Source organism: Lacerta agilis, chromosome 3 (assembly GCF_009819535.1).
Source record: "Lacerta agilis isolate rLacAgi1 chromosome 3, rLacAgi1.pri, whole genome shotgun sequence".
Classification (NCBI taxonomy): Eukaryota; Metazoa; Chordata; class Lepidosauria; order Squamata; family Lacertidae; genus Lacerta; species Lacerta agilis.
The window spans coordinates 104,659,523-104,683,598 of NC_046314.1; positions in this window are offsets into that span (position 1 = coordinate 104,659,523).

The window sequence follows — 24,076 nt, forward strand, 5'->3', positions numbered from 1 at the left end:
GCCACCCGTCCCCTCTCCTCAAGGAAACCTCTACGTGTTTTTCCCCTCAACCACACCTCTAGAGGTACTGACGCACTGCCAGAGTCCACTAACGTTTGAACAAACAAAATATGTTTATTGAGGTAACATTTAAATCAAGGATGTTAAGGTAGAATGCGGTTACAATGTTCTTCAATTAGGTACATAAGCTTGGATACAACTTTAAACAGGAATAAACGTTTTCCTTTCCTAACCTAAGCCTAACCTCCAACCCGCTCTCCCTCTCACCCTCACTCCCTGACCCACAACCCAGAACCAACCGCCCCAACTGCCATTCTCCCCTTTTAAAAGGAGGAAAAGACCCGCCTCTGCGATTGTGCTGCCAGTCATCTAGAGTGGGTGTTAACTCTTCGAGTGCTGGGCACCTGCCCACACCCAGGCACAGGGTTGGTCCGTTACATTTCTCCCCACCTCTGAGAATTTGCATAGGCATTCACTACCTAAAGGATAGTAATGCCGGTGCAAATAGTCACAATCATAGGGTTACTTTAAAAACACAATAAACTTTCACCCTTAGGCTTTTGCCATCTTTATACCAGCAAATGATTCAAAATACCTGTTTTATATTTGATATATACACAAGCAAATAACTCTCTTCTTTAAAAGAAACGAGATAATGCATCTGCAAATACATTACTTATTTACATACCTTTGTTAAATGCATTAAATAAGCATACTATTAATAAACAATTTATTAATGCACCAACAGTCTTCTTCCTCTGGTCTCCTGGACAAAGTAACAGCCACGATGTTCAAGGTCCCTTTTACTATCTTTAACCGCCACAAGAAGTGTCTTTCTCTGGGCACCAGTCTTTTCTCTGCCACACGTGATGGGACGTAGGTTGTCTTCCTCGGCCGGATGACACAGTCCCACACCGGTCCTTGCAGTCGATGCGTCTGTAACGATTGTAGATTCCTAGCTGTGTAGGGTCTTGGTTTCTCAGGATCAAAAGCTCTCTTGGATCCACCTCTCCCTCTTTTAGGATCTCTGTTAAGTGATATAGCTCGATGCCTTGCTCAACCATCTCCATGTGATCAAAAGCTGCATAATAACTGGTTGTCTGTCTTTTGAATTCAATGGGAACTGCTTTCAGAAGTTTGTGGAAAGCTGCTTTTTTAGTCAGCTTGCTGAAGCTTTTTGGACAACCGGGTTTACTTAATGAAAGTAGACTAAAAAGCTTTGATTGCCTATTGCTGTTAGCAATTTCCCTTGCTGTCAGTCCATATTTGGTCTGTATTGAATTATCAGTTCCCACTTCAAACAATTTGAAGACGACTTTTTTATGTCTTTGATGTGGTGGCCACGTTAATACTGTGTAACCACGTTCATCTTGGGCATTTATTTGTGTTGCATGGTACCCATCTTCCCACCACACAAACTCTAGTGTAGGAAACTCTTTCACTTTTATAGAAAGTTGACGGGACACCAAGGCAACTATAACTATCAGTATGTTTTTCTTTCTATATTTCCAACTGATAAATGGTTTATCATAACTTTGAATAGTTGTTCTAACTGATCTCACAGATAGTTCACTTTTTAAAACAACTCTGACTCCTCTTGAATGGGCGTAACCCATAAGCTCTGGGTCATATTTTCCAAAAATCGCCACTGTGGTGATATGTGCCCAGTCATAAACTATCCAGGCCTGCCCCTCAATGTCAAATATAAAAACCTCGTATTCCAAACATGGGGCTTCCCGTTCCTCATCCCACAGGATCCCGGAATTAAAACTGTTTACTAAATCCATATACTCCCCAGTTATTCGATAGGGGTTTATTATTGCTGGCTTGGCCTCTCCAGTGTCTATACAACGCACCACTCTCATGGCTTTTCCTGGGGGGTTACTGAAAGCTCTGGCATATTCTTGCAGGAATGTAAATGCCTCTTCCTGCTGCTGTTGGGTTAGGGTAGGAGCCATTTTTATTTCCTGAATGGTACATTGCTGCTTCCCTGTCACCTCCCAACATTTTATCTCCGGCTCTTCCTCATCTTCCTTTAAACCATTTCCCCTCTGTGGTGCTTTAGACAGGGGTCCAAATATGTCCCCTGCTAGACGCGAAAAAGGTTCCTGTATCACAGGTATGGGTTGCAACAAACCCTTTGTTTTATCGCCTCTCTTCCCAGCTAGTTGACAGATCAAACAGGATCTGCAATATTCTTTGATGTCCTTTCCCATCCGAGGCCAATAAAATCTTGCCTGGCTTCGATCTCGGGTCTTGTTTATGCCCAAATGAGCCGCGGTAGGGGCATCATGCGCCATCTGAAGTACCTGCATCCTGTACTTCATGGGCAATACTAATTGCTTTTGCTCCTCCCACCTAGCAGCTGATTTCCTTCGTTTGGCTACCCTATAAAGCTTGTCCTCAATAATTTTAAAAACACAGGGGTTTTCAATGGATACTTCTGTGTCTGAGGTTTGGGCTTTCTCCCATAATTCTTTAAGGGTAACATCCCCTTTCTGCTCCTCTAAGAACTGGGCACTGTGTTCTTGAGCAATGGGTATCTCAAATAGCATGTCACTCTCCTCAGCATTCAGAGGTGTCTCAGAACAGGCAGGTGTTTGATTAGCCATTTCCTGAGCTTGTGCTCTGGTAATGACCTTAACTTGTGGTGTGGGGTTTGCCAGATCGTTCCCAATCAAAACTGGATTTTCCAAACGATCCCATACACCCACTTTCCACTTGCCCTGATAATTCTTGTATTGAACTAAAACCTCTGCTGTGGGGACTTCGAACTCAGGACCCCATATTCCTCTCAGACTGAAATTTTGTCCTGGTAAGTACTGATGAGGTTCAACAAATTGGGATTTGACAAGAGAAACCTGCGCGCCAGTGTCTCTCAACCCAAACATATCTTTGCCATTTAATCGTATAGGCTCCAAATAATCTGGAGTCGTATTTGGTTCAGCACTCCAGACCTGCATGACTCTGGAGGCGGACTCGGACAAGTTATTTGCCTCCTCTGAAACGGACTGAGGGCCATTTCCAGGCTCTGCCTGCATTAACAATTTTACTGGCTTTGCTGTAGATGGTGTACTTTGCGCTTTGGCCAGTAGAGGGCATTTGGAGCGAATGTGCCCCTCCCTGTTGCACTGATAGCAAACGATTTTTTTGTTCCCTGTCTTTTCAACACCAACTTCTCTGACAGGAAAATTTTCTGGTTTATTTTTGCCTTCACCAGATTTCCACGGTTTGAACTTCTGAGGTGATTTTGTATAAGGTATTTCATTAAAATCGACCTCTAGTTCATCTAGAACCTCGGCAGCTTGAGAGACTGTTCGTAACTTCTTGTCCCTCAAAAACCAACGTAAATTGGCTGGAACTTGTTTAAAAAATTGTTCCAAGCAAATTAACTGCCTGAGCTCCTCAAACTTTGTTACTCCACTCCCCTGGATCCATCTGTCCAGCAATCTATCCAGTCGGCTGGCTAACTGAGAGAATGTTTCCTTAGGGTTGCGTTTTACCTCACGAAACGCCCTTCGGCTTTGTTCGGCCGTTAACCCACATCTCACTTTTACCAATTGCTTAAACTTATCATAGTCAGATAACTCATCCTCCCTCATGTCAGAGTAGATTTCACTTAGAATCCCACATAATTGTGGTCTGAGGTACATCATCCAGTTATTTTCACTAATCTTGAACTCAGCACACACTCTTTCAAAACTAAAAAGAAAGGCTTCGACATCGTCTCCTTTCACAAACTTAGGAAAACGTTTCTGGTTAACCGAAGCAACGTCAGTTGAGGCTTGACTTTGAGGCAATTCTGACCTCACTCTCAATTCCTCAACCTGCAATCTACGTAACTGAAGTTCTCTTTCGGCATCAATTTTAAATTTCTCTGACTGCATTCGTTCCTCAGCTGCCAATTTCTCTTTTTCTTTCTCAGCTTCTAATCTATTTTTCTCTGCTTCTAATTTATTTTTCTCTTTTTCTGCCTCCACTTTCGCTAATTGTACCCTCTCTTCTGAAGCTACTCGTTCCTTTTCAGCTTCAACTCGGGCCAACTCTAATTTAATTTTCATCATCTCTAACTCTGCGTTAGGATTTTCTCTGGTTTCTGCCTCATCGGGTCTCTCATCACCCTTAGCTTCCCTAGCTTTCCTTAGGTGAGCCATTTTTCTGACAGAAAAAGTACAGTCGTCTGATTCTCAACTAAACAGGCGTGTGGGTGTTGAATCCGATATCGCGACGCTGCCACCAATTAATTGTGACGAGCCCTTTCAGTGTCCCACCAAGAGCCCTCACAACTGTAAAACGTTTCCCCTGACTGTGTCTCTCCCTAGGGTTCACCGACGACTAAAATGAAATCCCCACAATGAAAGTTATGAGAGAAGTCCTCGGGGTACCTCAGTTCTCCACGTTCTTAAAGTGAAACTCCTGCCACCTTGGGATTCTCCCACCCTGGGTTCCCAAACTGCTGCAGCTTGCCCTTTCCTTCTGGCAACTGTGTGGCACCTTTGGCTTCCCTGCCCAGTCCTCTGTGTGTTAGGGAAATAAGCCACCCGTCCCCTCTCCTCAAGGAAACCTCTACGTGTTTTTCCCCTCAACCACACCTCTAGAGGTACTGACGCACTGCCAGAGTCCACTAACGTTTGAACAAACAAAATATGTTTATTGAGGTAACATTTAAATCAAGGATGTTAAGGTAGAATGCGGTTACAATGTTCTTCAATTAGGTACATAAGCTTGGATACAACTTTAAACAGGAATAAACGTTTTCCTTTCCTAACCTAAGCCTAACCTCCAACCCGCTCTCCCTCTCACCCTCACTCCCTGACCCACAACCCAGAACCAACCGCCCCAACTGCCATTCTCCCCTTTTAAAAGGAGGAAAAGACCCGCCTCTGCGATTGTGCTGCCAGTCATCTAGAGTGGGTGTTAACTCTTCGAGTGCTGGGCACCTGCCCACACCCAGGCACAGGGTTGGTCCGTTACACCAACCCCCCCCCCCCCCAATTAATTCTAAAAGTTTTGGGCTTCACTTATATTGTCTGTGCAGCATTACCTAGCCGAAGTATTAACCCAAGCCAAATTATTCACTCGTGAAACTGCTGTCAAGCCACACACCTCAAGGAGTCTCTGATTCTAGCTTTTTTTCCATTCCCAACTTCTTTTTTGTGTGTGGAAGAGGTAGCGATTACTTGTGCATTCCTCTAAGCAGCAGAACAGGCACTCACCAAAAGATCTGCGTAGACAACAGGGGAGCGAGCTAATTACATTTTAATTATGAAAAATGATTTGCGTCAACTATAATTTCTGGTAGCGACCACACGGTGGCAATCACGTTCTTTGCTATCAGGTTAATGACGGGGATGGATCACAAGGTCACTTTGCGAGCAGATAAATATTCGCACCGATCCTACAATCTTTTCTTCCTTTCCCGTTATTATTCTGATTTCTCTTTATTAGCGGCGATGAATCAGGGAACTTATCATAACATCATCCCACCTGTGCCTGATTTCTGCAACTGTTAATCTGGTCCCATCACTTACTCCATTAGCCAGCCTTGTTGCGGTCTTTTTCATTTCCCTCTGTGTAGGGGAAAAAAGGAGCCTAATGAAAGTTACCCTGTGATGTCATCTTTGCATTCATTTCAGCCGAGCGCTTCGCATCTAAGATTTGCTGGGATACGTTTCACAGAATAGTACAGGTATCTGGCTGAATGGCAACTGATAAACACAGGAACCTGCATATCAAGCAGCAAAACCTACCCCTGTGGTTTGGCAGCAGCATTCCTGGGCCTCGTCCTTGAGGCAGCGGAGGCAGCTATTTAATATTTAACCATCCCTTTGATCGTTTCCTTAAAATTTATTTACCCAGGAAAGATGCACCATCTGGCTGGAGGGGACCGGAGCAGCCTTTTCTCCTTCTGTCTCCTAAGCGAGATGGATAGAAGGTCAGGAGATGGATCTTACTTTTCATCCTCTTCCAGCCGGAGCTCAGAACCAGGATCGAAGCTTCCAGGGCACCATCACGCCGGTCAAAGCCTTAGCAGAAGCGCTGATCGCCAGATCTACAAGTGCTGTTGCTTCATCTGTTAATTTGCAGTTGTTTCGCTGCAATGCTTAAAAAAACAACAACCCTATACTAAAATGGGCACAGTTTGTGCTTTAACGTAACATTCAAATAAAATAGCACGCCATTTTGTAAGCTATGTTTCAATGTTAAATACAAGAAATAGAACTGTATCAGTGCATGGGGTGCAAGGCAATATATATATATATATATATATATATATATATATATATATATATATATATATATATGAATGGAAGGAATAGAATGGAACATTATCCTAGCCCCAGTGCTATTTTTCTGAGTGGACGCAGGGGAATGCATACCCCTAAACATTTTGTGAATCTTTGTACTTTGGTCCATTTACTGTATTTGTATTTCCTGATTTGAATGATAAAATGGTGGTTTTCTTGAGTCCAAATGAGAGTATACCTAAACATACACACACACACACACACACACACACACACACACACACACACATGAAAGAAAGCACTGCCTAGCCCAGGGGCCAGCAAACATTTTCAGCAGGGGGCCAGTCCACTTGTCCCTCAGACCTTGTGGGGGGTTGGACTATATTTTTCTGGGAAAAATCTGGGCTGGATTGAGAAGGCAATTGGGCCGGATCTGGCCCGTGGGCCTTAGTTTGCCTACCCATGGCCTAGCCCTATGTAGGGCTCTATATACATTTAAAGCAGTATCATACCACTTTAAAGAGTTGGGGCTTCCCCACAAGAATCCTGGAAAATGTAGAATGAGAGTTACTAGGTAGGCAGTTGGGTGGGGGGGGGGGGAGTGGAGTGGTTGAGCCTTTTTTTAGTTTTGCCCAAACTTATTGAAATTCCCAGAGTTGTTTAACAGCCAATCTCTCTTCCCAGGGATCTCTGAGAATTCTAACCTTGTGAGGGGCAGTGGAGGAGCATATGCCGGAAGGAGGATAGCCGCTCGGGTGCACGGAGCGGCGTGCGCGCCCTGCAGCCGGGGGTGGAGCTGTAGGCGCTCATCTTCCAGGCAGAATGAAAGGCGCACCCACCGATCCCCCTTCCTTCCTCTCCCCTTCCTGCCCCCCTCTGTTGTTTGCTCGTCTGCCTCCTTCCCGTCCTCTCCCCTGCCTGCCGCCTCCAGCCGGGAGCGTGAGGCAATGGCGCCATGCCCCCCCGCGACTCCCAATCCTACTGTGTGCCGTCAGGGGAAGGGGGAGCTGCTGCGTTGCTTTGCCGCTTTGCTGGAGTCGTGGGCGGGTGGCGCACCAAATGTCACCCCCCACAGGGATGACACCCAGGGTGGTATGCTCCCACTGCACCCCCTTCCTCCGCCACTGGTGAAGGGCTCTCCTAACTGTGGGAATGCTTAGGAGTGTGGATGATGATATATTACTTTATATATCTCATCCCAGCTTGTGTCAACAAGCTCCAGACTTAGCAGAGTTCCATTCCCTTTCTAAAACACAGCAGAAAACGGTTGCACAGGCTTGCTAAAGCCTCAGAATAACATATATATTCCTGGTAAATTCCCCTTCTTCCCTCTTAAAAGTAAAGACACAACACTTCTCTTTAAACGTATAAAAAAGAGTTTACTCACACCTTTTCATCCTGAGTTACAGTACAGTCTCAGAAGGCAGGCTAGCTAAGATAAGTGTATTTACATGTAGTGAGGCTGGTTCCATAGGGGAACAGGCTTCACCTGTGCCCCTCTCGGCTGCAAGCCAAGAGAGCATCCCGTTCCTTGAAGAGACGAGTCCAAAAGAGAAAAATGGAGACTGGCCCCTTTGCTTTTGTGTAAGCCTGCCCAGGTGAAACCACACCCATTTCCAGTTACATAGAGGAAGTTGCCTCCGTCCAGGTAAACAGGAAGTTGTGGCTGGAGGACTGAGACACCTTCATGTCCACTCTAGCAATGGACATGCTCTGTGTTTACATCCCACACTAACAACTTGTCAGCACCTAACACCCCCCCCTCTCTCTCTCTGTGTGTAAAGCAGGCTCACATGTCTGCTGCCTGACATGTGTGTGGGGGGGCAGTAATGATGAGGTGGCAGGGCCAGCAATGGCATGACTACATCCTTCCCTTCACCAGGGGCAAAACTAAGCTGTATTTTACACACACAAACAGGCTGGGAGCCTCAATGGCGCCCCTCTGGGGGTTTCACCCGGGGCAAAAAAAAAAACCTGGCTAGCCCCCACCCCACCCCATAGCTAGAGCTCTCCCTCCACACAATCCCCACTGCACGAGGTTCAGACATCCTGATCAGTCACAGCCTCGGCAGATCTTCTTCGTTCCTAGGAGATCCTCCCTCAGGTCTGAGGAGCGAAGTGGTGAAGATAGCCTCGTGTTCTCTTTGTTTCTGACAGTGCTACAAAGCTTATTCTTGTGGTGAAGTGCGTAGCCACAGGCAAAGAGGGTCTTGGTGCTCTTCGCGCAGCTTAGATGTGCCACAAGAGTGATAATAAGATTAACTCGCAGAAACCAAAGCGTTTGACCTCGGTCTCTGCTACAAGACTTTATGCACCAGGGAAGTGTTAATGGTATGTCTAAATCCACTAGTCTTTAAAAAGATTAAGTGGCAGAGGAAGTTGTATTTCCTCCTCTAAGGCTGGTGTTTGTCCCAGGGTAGCAGTGGGAAGCAACCCCCCCCCCTTTTAGGACTCACCGCTTTGCAGACACAGATTGGCTGTTTTAAGATTACCAGCAAATGCTTTCCCTTCTGCAGTGACCAAGGCAGATTTACACATACTCCATCTCAAGCCTGTTTGTGTGCCTGCAACCAAGGAGTACCTGATTCAATGGACCACATTCTCTTAGATTGCTCTTTACACAGCAGACCTCGCCAACTGATGCTGAGCAAAATGTTGGACCTCCAGCATATAACTCCAAGAAGAAGCCAAACAAGGTTTCTCCTGGCAGATCAGGACAAAGCAAGCTATTACTGCTCCAGTAGCTTCCTTTGTAGCCATAATTTTACCCGAAAGGGTTCCTAACGAACCATCCCTTCGGGGAACAGACATGGCGAAGCAGAAGATATAAGTGCACACGATCACAGTGTGACCTTATGACCTTCGGCAGCTTCGCCCTTATAATTATGCCAGTGATTCTAAATATTTTATACTGTGCTGCCAATAAAGTTATTTGATATTGGATTCTATACTAACTCTGCAGGGGTTCTGACATGGGACACTCCTAGCCCTACCTGTTATGCGGTTCTGTTTTATGGGCCCATATTCTGCCCACATTTCCAGTCGGAAGAGCTCACAAGTGGCTACATTGGACTATGTAGCATTTGTGTGGATTTGCTCCAAGAATCCCTTGCGCATTTTCCTGGAGAGGATAAAACAAATTTCACAAACTGCTGCTAGAACCCGGTCAGAAAGATTTCCCCCTGCCCGCCTTTCCCTTTCCACGAGAAAAGCCCTGGCTTCTTTTATTCTTTCAAAAGTCCTCTCCGTATTTAGCGGGAGCGGGAGCCAAGGTACTGGGAACATTCCTGCAAAAGCAGCCATTTCTCTGGGCCTGCCTTCTCATGTGGAGAGCTCTCCACTTTGGTTCAAAGTGGTCCCTCTTATCTTTTACTATTCCTGCCGCCACGGAAAGAAAACAGCGTGGGGGCCCCCAGTACGCTAATGTGCGCCGACCAGCGAAGAAAGGCTTCAAATGGGTATTTGTTCGCAGGGTCCATCGCTTCCAGAAATGCAGGCCTCCATTTATCTCCTTTCCCTTCTTTGTACAGGCACCCTTCCTACCCCTCCTCAAGCCTCCTTTTCAAAGATATTAATAACGAGCATATTTTCTCCATGGATGCTTTCAGTCAGCTTGAATAGCACCAGAGCATGCTCAGATTTCTCCCTGATTCTGTTTCCTTACACAGGCAAGCAGCAAAGACCTACCATTACAAAACCACTACACTACACTGGCTGTGTTCTCTTTCCAACCCTCTTTGGCATATTCTTCTCCCTGTTGCTCTCATATGCCTTCAGCTCAAATGAAGATGGTGCATGCATCCATACAAGGAGTGACAGGGCTCTCTCTGTATTGGAGTACCTGGTGCATTTTGGAACTGTGGGTATTTGATGGGTATACTGCTCAGTTTCATTCACACCAGTGGGTGTGGCGTGGCACGAGCATCATCGGACAACGTCACTACTCCCTCACCCTCTCAGCACATGCCTGCTTCTGTTCTCCCGTGATTCCATCATGAAAATGGCAGGAAAGAACTAAACGCTGGTATGTTGCCCAAAATTTGGTCCATTTTAGTCTCCGATTCTCTGGGTTAATACGGTCGCAACTTGATTATTTCTGGAACCAATGAACATGGAAAATGTACGCTATCTTTCCATTATACAGTATTCTGCCAGATTTCCAGATGTGACTTTTGCATCGTGTGGAATCTCAAATATAATGCAGAAATTAAGAGTGAGGGGAACACCAGAGAAATGGCATAAATTGTCACGGGAATGCAGCCATAGTTAGGATTTCAGCCTTATTCTCCCTTTCTGGATGGAAGTGTCTCAATATCAATTAGGAGAGATGTGTGGTTTAGTTTTGATCTCCCACCTGGTGCTTTTAAAGCAAAAATGAAAAGCACATATCTCTGAAAGAACAATAAAAATAAGAAAAGAAGATCTATCTAGCCTAGCATCCCCCCACTCCTTTGACAGGATGCTTCATGATAAATATTACTTTTCAAGCAGGGATTAAGTAGATCTGCATTTTTCAATTTCTCCCCCTTCCCCATTTTTTCCAGTCTGAAGCTCATTTCTCCACATTTCCACATTAGCATGTAATTTATTTATTTTTTAAAGTGGTTCTTGTGAAAATTCACTGGCATTTTAGTACTAATATCGCCCAAATATATACATTTTGGTTTGCGTTTTGTCTCATATGCACGTTTTTGCAACACAGTTTCCCCTGCTATGGTACACTTTTAATGCTGTTTTCATGAATAGATGTGTTTTAGTGCACATTTCACTCCAGCATATGAGTTTCTGCACACCTTATTCTGCTAGGGAGATGCACTGCAACATTCAGAGATGCACACATTTCAAAGGGTGGCTATGTTTTGACTTGTGTATTATTTCAGAAAATGCAGATTAGGGAAGTTCACCTCTCAATGCAAATGGAATTGAGATCCTCCCTCAACCCTGCTTTCAGGCGACTTTGGGACAGTCCCTTTCTTTGAAGTGACAGATACATCCCTTGCACACCTGTCAGGATGATTGGACAAGAAGCGCCAAAATGCTGTATTGTGGTGTCTTTGCAATGATGTCACATGTTTCTGACCTGGAAGCTCAAAATACCACACTTTCCAAGGGAAGCAGCTGCTTCATGCTCCAGATATTGTGCTCCTGTATTAAAAAAGAAAAAGTCACAGCATAACAAGAACTGTGCTGGATCAGGCCAAAGAGGATCTAATCCTCCACCCTGTTCTTACAGTCGCCAAACAGAACTTAGCCAGTTTGGCTAGTAGCCATTGATAGCTCTATCTTCCACCCATTTATCCAATTCTCTTTTTAATTTTTTTTAAAATAGCCTTATTTAATTTCAAACTTATAAAATACAACCATATCAAATCAACCAATAGAAACAAATAAACAAAAACAAACAAAAAGCATGTAATCTAGACATAATAATCCACAAAAAATAATATATGAAAAAACAAAACACACGAAAAAAGCAAAAAATTATAAATAACGATTAAAAATTGGCTTCCAATTGTCTTTATATCGCTTCCCTTAACAATAAAACAAAACTTGCTATACCTTATACAATAATTGAAAAATAAATAACCAAATAAATAGCTCACATTTATTCAATATATCAAAACAAAGATCTAAGGCTGAGTGGAAATATATGGAAGACTATCTGAAAAAAGAAGGTATAAGAACGGATTTGGTGATTTGCTTAGATTGAGATATATGTGGGGAGATATATATTAAAATATCCAATTCTCTTCTAAAGGCCTCTTGCGAGAATGGATTCCATAGTTTTGAACTATAAAGGCAAGAAGTTGGCTGAGTATATTCATCCTGGTTGCAGCAACACTCTGTTGCAGTGCCACCATAATCATTATAGGTCCCAGAGCACATGGCCTGATTTTATTATGGCTGTTCTGTTGTTGCTGTCTTCATTTGCTTGTCAAATGCCTTGGTCTTTCTTTTTGAAATGAATGGTGATCTATAAATTCTATTATTACTATTATTATGATGGCACATACCGTTAATTTCATTCTCGAGTCACTTCCCATAAAACATCCCGAAGCAATCTGACAATAAACATATCAATTTCAAGTCCAATACAGATAAAGACTAGGATAAAAACCTCATTTTTCCGTTTGAAAAAAGGAATACCTTCATTAGCTGCCAAAGAGATGTTAAGAGATGGTGCCTGTCTCATAGGTAACAGGGTTTCTGGTGTTATTAAAATCCTTTTAATAAAATAAAATAGATACACACACGGGATAGGATTCTACAGCATGACTCCTCTCCGCACCAGAACCAAAATTGCCTTCCAAAGCGAAAACAGAAACTTAGTGTTCTCCCACGCCCTTCCGGCAAATTAAAACTGGCCCTTAGGGATTTCAGTTCAAATTGGGCCAAAACGATCAATTAGTCTTTAGCTGATTAACTTGCCCAATAAACTGATCAAAGTTCACAGCCCTTTCATCAACCGAGACACAACCGCTGGAGCAGATTTGCCACTTACTGAACAATGGCTTCCTTCATCCATATTCACAGGAATGCTAACAGTTTGAAGGAAACAGAGATATCCACTGAGGTGTCAATCGCTGATGTACAAAGGAAGAACGTCTCACATGTCACTGCTTTAATGCCTACCCCAGGCTGGAAGCCGTAATGAGTAGCGTGGCTGCAGTTCTCCAACGGACTCTGCGCCGCATTAGGTTTTCGTAACTCATTACTTTGGTCTCAGGATGCAAATATTGACTTTCATCTGTTCTCTCCATGGGCTAATCCCTCTTGTCATCCCCTCCCCACCTAAAAACAAGGGGGGGGGGAATAAATCCTCGTTCATATACCTGGCAGAATTGAGCCATGCTTTCAAGGTGGAAAGTATACAGAGATGTATGTCAAGGCAAGGCAGGAAAGCTTTGTTGACAGTCGGAGACTTCTTGCCTGAGGATATAAACCTAAATCAAATTGACCACCTGCCTTTGGATGACTATCCAAAAGAAGAAGAAAAAAAAGAAGATTAAAAAAGTCACTCTTCCTACAATCCAGAGTGAGAATGTGCTTTTAGTCAGATACATCACGGATTGTGTTTCATGCCTCGGAAGAATTCGCCACAGCGTGCGCTGTGCCTAACCCAACACATGGCATCTGCTATGTTTATTGAATCGTGCCGCTGTGAAGAGCCATCAGCAGAGTGGAGCACGTGAAACTGTAAAGGCCACAATCCGTGTGCATGACATTGCTGTGAGGCAAAGTGTCGGCATCCACGAGGACTGCGGAACGGAAAGTTCCCGAGAAGAGTATTATGTTAGCCCGATGAGTCCTTTGCCACACAGATAGCAGTGGCGAGGCTGTCAACGGCATTCAAGGCGCGCCATTTTGTCATTGGGATCCAGGTTTCTTCTCCTTCCAGTGCCTCAGAAGACAAACCACAGCCCACCCATGGTGCTAGCCGAGTCCCCACTTGCCTATTTTCCCAGGAAGGGTCAGGGATTCATCTCTTCAGCAGCATATCCTTCTCCACAGTAAGCTGGTGGTAATCCTCCCTTGGTTGTTTTCCACTGACCTTTTCAGACAATTCCCTCTTCAGGCAGGTAGTGGAGGCTCTGTTTGATCTCTTACTCAGCTCATTATGGTGACCCTTGCTGGATTATATCATCATCATCATCATCATCATCATCATCATCATCATCATCATCATCACCATTTTATTATTTATACTCAGCCCATCTGGCTGGGTTTCTCCAGCCACTCTGGGCAGCTTTTAGCACATATAAAAAATACAATAAGACATCAAACATTCCTGATACAGGGCTGCTTTCAGATGTCTTCTAAAAGTCAGATAGTTGTTTATCTCCTTGACATCTGATGGGAGGGCGTTCCACAGGGAGGGTGCCACTGCTGAGAAGGCCTTCAGCCTGGTTCCCTGTAACTACACTTCTTGCAGTGAGGGGACTGCCAGAAGGTCCTCAGAGCTGGTCCTCAGTGTCTGGGCTGAAAAAATGTGGGTGGAGACACTCCTGCAGGTATACTAGTCAAAGCATCCTGTCCGGTAGCCACAGTGGCCATGTTTTACCTCCACTGTCAGAGGCAGTGTGCCTCTGAAAGCCAGTAGTTGCTGGGAATTGCAGGTGAGGAGAGAGCTGTTGACCTCAGGTCTTGCTCACAGGATTCCCATAGGCATCTGGTTGGCCACTGTGAAAACAGGATGCTGCATTTGGATGGGCCATTGGCAGGATTGTTAACTGAGATGGGCAGTTTCGATAATATTGAGCCAATTCTTTCTAAGGCTTCCCAGTCTACCAAAGCTGTAATTCCCATGGTGGTTTAACATTCAACCCTTTGCCCCAGGGAACTCTGGGAATTGTAGCTCCATGAGAGGAACAGGGGTCTCCTAACAGCTCTCAGCACCCTTAACAAACTACAGTCCACAGGATACTTGGGGGGCGGGCGGAGCTGTGACTGTTAAAGTGGCTTTAATTGCATAGTGCAAATGGAGCCTAGTGTTAGGTGCAGCCCAGTTTGTTTATTAATGTATTCTGTCTTTGTAATTTGTTGATTCTGACTTAACATCAGGAAGAACTTTCTGACAATAAGAGCTGTTCAACAGTGGAACAGACTCCCTCGGGAGGTTGTGGACTCTCCTTCCTTGGAGGTTTTTAAGCAGAGGCTGGGTGGCCATCTGACATGGATGCTTCTGTTGAGATTCCTGCATTGCTGCGGGCAGGGGCATAGCAAGGTAAATTGGTACCCGGGGCAAAAAAATTTTTGCCCCCCCCCAGGCATGGGGAGGTCAGGTGGTACCTGGTGCGGAAAAGTTCTTGTCAACCCCCCCATTGATTCCCCCCCCCCAAAAAATGGTTTTACGTTATTTCATATTTTCTTACAAAGGAATAATAACAAGTAATAATAATAATAATAAACTTATTTATATCCCACCCTCCCCGGCCGAAGTCAGGCTCACATCAGATACATAACATTGGTATAAAATCAAACAATAATTAAATTACCTCCTAAAAACACCTCAAAATCAAATTAAAGTCTAATTAGATGGCTTTCCACAGGGTTAGGGTTGGGAACAGTAAGTGTTCTCTGAACTGAAATTTCAGCCTTCATGACATAGGAAAACAGCCAAGTTAAAAGCTATTTTGGTGGAGGAGGGTCAAGATATTAACCAATATGCATGAAATTTCATATATAGCTATATAATCAATTTTTTTTTTGCAATTCCCCCCACCCCAAAAAATGTTCCTTGATAATTTGTCACCCCCTCCATTATGGAACCCGGGGCAGCCCGTCCCCCTTGCCCCCCTTGCTACGCCCCTGGCTGCAGGTTGGACCAGATGACCCTTGGGGTCTCTTCAAACTCTACGTTTCTTTGACCTTAAGTTACTTGCTCTCAGCCCCTACACAATTCTCTGTGTGGCCAGCTACGAGGCTTGTTTCCCACTGGGTGTGGCCAGCATCAAATCTTTCCCACAGGGAAAGAGTGCAATCTTGCAAGACATTTTTTTTTTTTTTTAGCAGAAGGATGCATTGTGGGATTGGCAAATGTATCGAAGTTCACCACCTATTACTCTTGCCATATCAAATTCAGCCCCTACCCCCCAATTTATCTGGGTTTTGGAGGTGCCATTAGACCAGACTGCCTGTATAGAATTATTTCTTTGGATATTGTTGACTCTGGTGCCTAGGTAGCTGGCGTTTCACCTCAAAGTGTTAACTGATCAAGGTGACATTCAATAAACTGGAATCAAGCAGCAGTAAATTATTCCCTGATGTTGCAGCTCTGGAATAATGACACGTTCCTCTTGCAAATGATAAAAAAGAGAAGGTAACATATCAAATGCTTTCTTGCTCTTTAAGATGTTCTATTAATTATAGTGTGCTTGACCTCATTTCTTCATCTCCCTCTGAAAAAAACAGACCTACTTATTGATTGAGGAAATATTTAGTACTCCATATACCTCTTTAACTGAGCTTTGATCTTTGTAATGGAAACCTGCCTTTCAGAACACTGGGAGGGAGCTGTCTTTTTTGTTTATTTTTTATTTATGGCCTCAAAGCAACAGGAATCATAGAGAAGGGGGGAAAGTTCTGCTCAGACAAAACCACAGCATCTGATTGCGCCACCTAGTGACTAAGCCACACAATGGTGATTTCCCCGCACAGCCACAATGGCTGCGTGCTGAAACTTACTGGGGATAAGTTCAATTGCTTTTAGTGGGATTTATTTCTGAGTAAACATGTTCAGCACTGCACTGTTTGTGGGACAAATAAACCCTCCAGTGTGACCAGCACATTGGGAAGGCGCTAACATTCGCACGCGCACACACACACACACAATGCCCAGTGTTTCTATGCTTACATGATTCACATGCCTCAGATTTTCTTTTCCTTGTGATTCAGCGGCTGGATTTGCTTTACTATGTTAGGCTGCAGGAAGAGGGTTTGAATGAATCTGCAGTCATCCTGCCTGGCCTCCTGCCCACACCAAACCTCTGGGGCAAGCTGAGAATTGCTTCTTGGTCCACCGTCTTGAAAACAGTTCTGTTCAAAACTGAAAAGCGAATGTAGCATGATTGAATCCTTAAAAAAAAGTAACTGGTGGTATGTTGAACAGGCTTTAATGCCCATTTTATGCCCTAGCCATGTTGGGCTGGTACCCAGTGCCAGCATCAATTATTTGAAAATTTATAAACAACAGCAACAATCCAAACCCACTAACAATCTCAATAGGAGCAACCAGCAGATCCCTATAAAATAGTGTCCCTATTTTCCAGGGACAGCCCTGGATTTAGAGAAGCAATCCCAGTTTCTGATTTGATCCCCGAATGTTCCACTTTCCCTTGTTGTTTAGTCGTTCAGTCGTGTCCGACTCTTCGTGACCCCATGGACCAGAGCACGCCAGGCACCCCTATCCTCCACTGCCTCCCGCAGTTTGGCCAAACTCATGCCAGTTGCTTCGAGAACACTGTCCAACCATCTCATCCTCTGTCGTCCCCTTCTCCTTGTGCCCTTTATCTTTCCCAACATCAGGGTCTTTTCCAGGGAGTCTTCTCTTCTCATGAGGTGGCCAAAGTACTGGAGCCTCAACTTCAGGACCTGCCCTTCCAGTGAGCACTCAGGGCTGATTTCTTTAAGGGTGGATATGTTTGATCTTTTTGCAGTCCATGGGACTCTCAAGAGTCTCCTCCAGCACCATAATTTAAAAGCATCAATTCTTCGGCGATCAGCCTTCTTTATGGTCCAGCTCTCACTTCCGTACATTACTACTGGGAAAACCATAGCTTTAACTATACGGACCTTTGTCGGCAAGGTGATGTCTTTGCTTTTTAAGATGCTGTCTAGGTTTGTCATTGCTTTCCTCCCAAGAAGCAGGCGTCTTCTAATTTTGTGACTGCTGTCACCATCTGCAGTGATCATGGAACCCAAGAAAGTGAAATCTCTCACTGCCTCCATTTCTTCCCCTTCTATTTGCCAGGAGGTGATGGGACCAGTGGCCATGATCTTAGTTTTTTTGATGTTGAGCTTCAGACCATATTTTGCGCTCTCCTCTTTCACTCTCATTAAAAGGTTCTTCAATTCCTCCTCACTTTCTGCCATCAAGGTTGTGTCATCAGCATATCTGAGGTTGTTGATATTTCGCTTTCCCTTAGGACGTCCCTATTTTCATTGGAGAACTGTTGGAGGGTATGGAGTTATGTGACCACCCCAAGCCAAGGAGATAAGTAACTATACAACCTTTAAAGAACATCTGGAGGCAGCCCTATAGAGAGAAGTGTGTTTTTAAAAATGTTTAAAGTTTTAGAATGTTTAATAATAATAATAATAATAATAATAATAATAATAATAATAATAATTTATTTATACCCCGCCCATCTGGCTGGGTTTCCCCAGCCACTCTGGGCGGCTTCCAACAGAACATTAAAATGCAATAATCTATTAAACAATAGATAAATAATCTATATGTTGGAATCTGCCCAGAGTTGCTGGGGTGGGGCAACGATATAAATAATAACATTGTTATGGAATAGGACATCCCTACTTTCATTGGAGACATGATGGAAGGTATGGGAGATCTGAGTGGTGTTTCATAGCACTTTTCTTTTTGTCAGGCGAGGTCTGGGCCTCCACTCCCACCCTGGAACTGTTAATAACATTCGTTATGAAAACCCATGCAAAAAATGCCAAGTAGGCTGCCCACAATACGGGAATATCACTTTCAAAGTGGGAGGGAGCCCAGCTTTAAAATCGGGGGTCTTCCCTCCACAGCGTGTGGAGATTTGGCAGCCTTGATGTCAAGGAGAACAATCCCGAGGCCGCCGTAATGAACAGGGCACCGGTGTAAATTTGCAGTGAAATAAAAGGGCAGGATTCTAGCCCATCAGCACGCTGCTTTCCTAGCCGTTTCCGAGGTCTGCATTTCCCTGATCCCCCAGAGAGGCCCGGAAAGATTCTTTTGCAAGTGTCTTCCAGCAAGGTAATTTCCCCAGAGGTGTCAAATTCTGCTGCAGGGCTATCACCTGGAATCCATGCTGCGGCAGTTAAGAGAGTTTCAGGACTTTCCAATCACTGCAAAATTCTTCCTCCTCAGCCTTCAGATACGGTTCCCATAACATTCATTAGATTGGTTGCGAGGTTCTGCGTCAAAACGAGCAGGGGTATGTCCTGCTGATAAAAATCGGGACACGGGACTCACGCCCACAGCCCAATAAACCCTTCCCCAACTTTGAGAAGAAGCTGTGATGCTCTGGAAGGGTGTGAGAGCCCTCCCAGCAATTTCCCAAAGCCCAGTAAGTGTGTTGGTGCTGGAGTCGGTAGCGGTAACTTAGTCTGGGGCCTCAGGAGCGGCAGCAATTAAAAACACCCATCGGAGGCGCGTAGAGGAGCTGGGAAGAAACACCACTGCCACTGCTGCCATGGCAACCTGAGGCAGGCCGTGCAAAATCGGGGCGCCCTGGGACCAAGGCAGGGCCTGGGGTGCCATCAATGAAATCATGGCCGTCATATTTAAAATGGGGCACGTGGAAGGTACTGTATGGCAGGGCTGGCATCAGGTTGAGGGAATGAACGTCAAGGTTAAGTTTGTAAAGGTAAAAAGGTAAAGGACCCCTGGAAGGTTAGGTCCAGTCTAAGGTGACTATGGGGTGCAGCGCTCAACTGGCTTTCAGGCCGAGGGAGCTGACGTTTGTCCACAGAAAGCTTTATTTTTATTATTTATTTTCTGTATATCCTATCCTATCCTATCCTATCCTATCCTATCCTATCCTATCCTATCCTATCCTATCCATCATATTATTATATTATATTATATTATATTATATTATATTATATTATATTATATTATATTATATTATATTATATTATATTATATTATATTGAATTAATGAACAGCCCTGAACTGCCATGAGATTTACGGATGGAGAGCAGTACGCAAATTTAATTAATTAATTAATTATACCCCAGCCACTCTGGGCGGCTCCCAACAGAATATTAAAAACACGATCAAACATTAAAAACTTCCCTAAACAGGACTGCCTTCAGATGTTTTCTAAAAGTCAGATAGTTATTTATTTCCTTGACATCTGATGGGAGGGTGTTCCACAGGGCAGGCGCCACTACCGAGAAGGCCCTCTGCCTGGTTCCCTGTAACATCACTTCTCGCAGGGAGGGAACCACCAAAAGGCCCTCGGATCTGGACCTCAGTGTCTGGGCTGAACAATGGGGTGGGGATACTCCTTCAGGTATTCTGAAGAACATTGGGTGCAATACAAAATGACAAGGGAGCCTTGCGGTTCGTTCGGCAGTTGTAGCATAGCACATGGTTGGTTTTTTAGTGATCACAGCGGGAGTCTGGGAAGGGGAAAGGAAGGCAATCTCCCCCTGCTTCCCCGTATCTGTCATCTGCTTACTAACCAGGACGATGAATTACCCACATTTGCTTTCTTTCATAAAGCTACTGGTCAGGCTACAACGCTTGATGTTAACAAATGAATAGCTGATGTAAAGCAAAGTCACTGGCATAAGGCATTTTCAAAACCATTTGTAAAAGCATGGCAAATCCTAGGATTTGCCGCTTCTTGTTAGAGCTACATTTAATTCTACCAGTTGGGAATCAAATTGTGGCCGGATTGCTGCTACGGTTGGTTTTAAATCCACTGCCAAACAAACAGGTGCAATTATTTCATGGTAGTTCGTCAGTTTCAAGCTGCAAATGCATATTCTTTGCGGGTGCGGAGGGGAGTTGATTCTGGGCCGACCCAGACACGTTAAATGGCTCAGCTGTTAGACTTGGAAGCCGACACCTGGAAGTGAAATAGGTTGCTGTTGGCTTAAATTTAGCGAAGCTTTTACACGCCGGAGAGGAAGGAGGTGAAGCAAATTGTGGATAAAAAGTTGTACGGATGTGACTCTTAATATATATTGAGGAACTCTTGTCCCTTGCATTTATAATGTTGCTTGGTTCTCTAAATCAGCAGACTGCACAAAAGTGGCACAAGGACATATGGAGAGCATGTTGGATTAGGCCACAGGACCATCTAGTCCAGCATCCTGTTCTCACAGCGGATAACCAGATGCCTGGGGGAAACCAGCAAGCAGCACCCAAGCACTCTCCGCTCCTGTGGTTTCTATGAACTGGAGTTCAGAAGTATTTCTGCCTTCAAATGGAAAAGGTTATGCTGGCCTCAACGTATCTGAAAAGCAACATGAAGGATCTCAGCTCATGATCACTATGGACTTACAAATCCAGCTGAATTCAGGAGCACGTAGAGAAGTCAGAGAATTCCAGTGTAAACTTGAAAGGGGAACAGAAATTGCTCATGTTTGCTTAATCACCCCAGACTCGAGACACCAGGACCTGTTATTTGGAGGCAAAGGTAAAGAATCCCTGGACAGTTAAGTCCAGTCTAAGGCAACTATGGGGTTGCAGCGCTCATCTCGCTTCCAGGCCAAGGGAGCCGGTGTTCGCCCCCAGACAGCTTTCTGGGTCATGTGGCCAGTATGACTAAACCGCTTCTGGTGCAACGGGACACCATGACGGAAACCAGTGTGCACAGAAACGCCATTTACCTTCCTGCCACCACGGTACCTATTTATCTACTTGCACTGGCGTGCCTTTGAACTGCTAGGTTGGCAGGAGCTGGGACAGAGCAATGGGAGCTCACCTCGTCACGGGGATTCGAACCGCCGACCTTCTGATCGGCAAGCCCAAGAGGCTCAGTGGTTTAGACAACAGCGCCACTGGCGGAGGAAGAGGAGTGCCGGGGGAGCACACTGTCCCCGGCATCGCGATCCCAGTGGGGTGCCTTCGTGGCTGCCCACCACCTGCTCTGGGCGCCACGCCCCCAGGATGCATGCCAGTCCTGCCCCTGGCTGCTTTTCGCCCCCCCCCCCCCGGTGCCGGAGCATGAAGCTCCACCACTGCACAGCATCGCCCACATCCCACATATTTGGAGGTAAAGTATCTCTTAACATGGAAGCTCTGAAATAGAAGGTTCTGTCAAGTGTTTGTGAAGATGGAGCCCTGCCTAATGGGTTTACAGTATATTCTGGCGTATAAGACTACTTTTTAATCCAGGAAAATCTTCTCAAAAGTCGGGGGTCGTCTTATACGCCGGGTGGAAAATCTGTGGTTGAGTATATCTCAAACTCTATATTTTAACTGGAAAAGTTGGGGGTAGTCTTATACGCCCAGTCGTCTTATACGCCGCAATATATGGTATTTATTTATTTAGACAGCATTCCCATGGGAGCCACAGCCTCTGAACTTCCCTCGAGTTCCTTACGCAATGATTCATCTTTCCCACTCATGTTGAAATGTTGCCAGCAAGTCTAACTACCTTTGCTGCAATTGGCGTTTGGCATTTGGCAAGGCAATACAAGAGGCAGACCGTGTGTGTGTGTGTGTGTGTGTGTGTGTGTGTGTGTGTGTGTGTAAGCCTTTAAGGCCGAAAGGAACAGATCTTAAATAATGGACAATCTCGCCATGATTCTTTTAGCTTCATCATTTAAATGAGGGGATGCGTGGCAAGCTATTTGAGACGGCAAAGGTTGGTGCTGGCGGCGACTTTCCGTGCATTTGGAAGCGATGCGAAAGATGTTCAGGTGAGATGCTTACCTGTTTTATTTACTGAATACAGCTCTGCTCCCAACCACCTGCAGGCTGCAGAAATTAGAACAAGTACACTCTTAATCATTCACCTGGGAAATGGGAATCGAGACCGAAACAGCGAAAGAGTCTCGCCGCATGAAAAATGGTGTCATGAAGATTTCTAGCAAATAGCACACTTTGAGCAGCTCCGATGGTCTTCTGATGAAATTCTGGCCAACAAAACGCCACATTTGACGGTTTAACGGTGGCAGCCTCATTTGATGGAGAGGGAACCGTTTTAGACTTGATTTGCATGAGGGAACACACAAAATATTAAACTGCATAAAAGCAGGGACAAAGGCAGAACGGAGCAGAGAGAGCAAGGCATTGGATAGGGACAAAGAGATGCATAGCTGTAAACTTAGTTTTTTTCTTTTTTTATTGAAAGCTGAGGTGGAGTGCTGTCCAAGAAAGGTCAAGGCCCTTGCCACTTTATTTTGTAGGATCAGTGCTGGCTCTAGACACGTCAAAAATGTGATTCCGTTCAATGCACTGTAAACTTCATACAGGGAAACCCTGTTGGCGAAAGATGGGGCTCCACAGCGCCATCTGGTGTCACAGCGCTATAGCGCTTATGAAGCGCTTTATCTTTACGAACGTAGCTGAGTCTCAGGCCTCCTCCCCAAGTCCTCTCTTCACAGCCCTGCTCTGCACCTTCCTTGACTGCTTTTGCTTGGCTGGAATGTGTCACTGAACCACGATAAGACCTCTTGCATGCCTGGATGGAAATATGTGCGTGTTATGTTTGCAAACCAATGACTTACACATGGCTGACTTTTGCGTGGGTTGATTCCCCCAATTTTGCTGCAGGGCACAATGTGCATGGAAAGTGCCCGCTTGGATATATGGACCACTGGCTGAAAAAAGGCCTCCTGTTCCTGCTCTAGATGAATCAGAAGACTCTTACAAACTCCATTGTGCCCCTCCACCTCTTGATGAGTTTATAGGAACTTGAAGGACACTAGAAAGAGGTTATCATATCCTGGCTAATGGAAAACTGCGCAAAGCTGTCAGCAGCATCTGTATTCTAACTGTTTCTGATTTTTCTTTCTTTCCTTTGCCATTGAACACTGGTATTAGTTTGTTATGAAGTTTCCGGAGACATTGACCCACTTTCAGCTTTTTTCCTGTCTGTTGAGACTGTTAAAATGAAGGAGAAAAGAGGGGTGGGGGGGATTTTTCCTCTGAAGAGAGAGTGCCTTCTTTGAACCGGGTAACTCTTGCGGAGCAAGCCCAGCTACTCTCCCACCTCTCCACCTTCATTTGATCTCCATCCTGCCCACATGGATGGACAGAGGGCGCGTAGATGGAGCTATATTTGAGCGCCTAAAGGGGTCACCTGTACCCAAGCTGGGGTGACCGTATCTTGGCCAGCTCGCGAAAGCTTCTGAGAGTTTCCGTTTCAGGAATAAGGACAGCGGAGCATAACAAGACTCTTTTAACAGCGTTTCATCTCTTTGGTGACGCAGGAAAACAGCAGGAAGAATGGGGAGGGGTGGGGAGTTATTAGAAAAGATTAATAGAGTTCTTCCCCCATTTCCTCCTCCCACCGACACTCCCAAGTAGTAGATACATCTCCTAAAGGAAGAATAAAACAAGACTTGGTATGGTGCTCTTTTTCAAGACAGCGGAGAATACTAATTCGAGGACTGGAGGTGACTGTATTAATCCCTCCAGCATCCGCAGG